Here is a 796-nt window from a genome sequence, read left to right on the forward strand (position 1 = left end):
TTCTGTTTATCTTATCATTGTTTCATTTAAAAAATATGGCTAATTTTTTTTTTTAAGGAGGAGGTAGGGAGAAAGTGAGAGGAACTGGTTGCTAAGTCTGCTTCTAACCTTCCGAGCCACCTCTGGAGCGAATTTATGAGACAGGAGAGCTCGCCCGACTCTTATGTTGGTAGACCGTGGGAGAAAAGAGTAATCCAGTGCCTCATCGGCAGACCCGTCTGGGATTGATCTGCAGCATACAATTTAAAGTATAAAAGCGCCTTTCTCCAGAAAATTCAGAGCATTTTACAAATATAACAGAAGCATGCTAAATTTACTTATCTGCTTGCTGTATACAAAACACCATTCCGATTGCTAGCAAGAAAAACAAAGTTGGAAATTTGGCCCGTGAAGGAGCTTCAGGTATTAACTTGCCTAATTTAGCCCCAGGTTTCCCTCGGGTATGGAGGAATTGGCTGGGCTACGTAAAGCAGCCTGCTCACCGAGCCCTCTCTCCCGCACAAAGAAACCCAGAAGCCACACACAGCTCTCTTTAAATTAATTAATTCCCAGATGTCACCACACTGAAGGCTTCCTTGGACCCATGATGTCCCTAGACCCCTCACAATCTCACCCTGAAAGGATCTGATTTCAGTAGGGAAATGCATCCCAGAAGGCAGATGGCTTCCAAGAGAACTCATCAAATCAGCACAAATATCTTAAGTCCCTAGTGCAACAGAACTGTGCTCCCAAATATTAGCGCTAAGCAAATAAGCTCCCGGATCCCCCTGCAGGTATCTAAATAAGTGGAGAAGAC

Source organism: Pteropus vampyrus, unplaced genomic scaffold (genome assembly GCF_000151845.1).
Source record: "Pteropus vampyrus isolate Shadow unplaced genomic scaffold, Pvam_2.0 Scaffold13, whole genome shotgun sequence".
Lineage (NCBI taxonomy): Eukaryota > Metazoa > Chordata > Mammalia > Chiroptera > Pteropodidae > Pteropus > Pteropus vampyrus.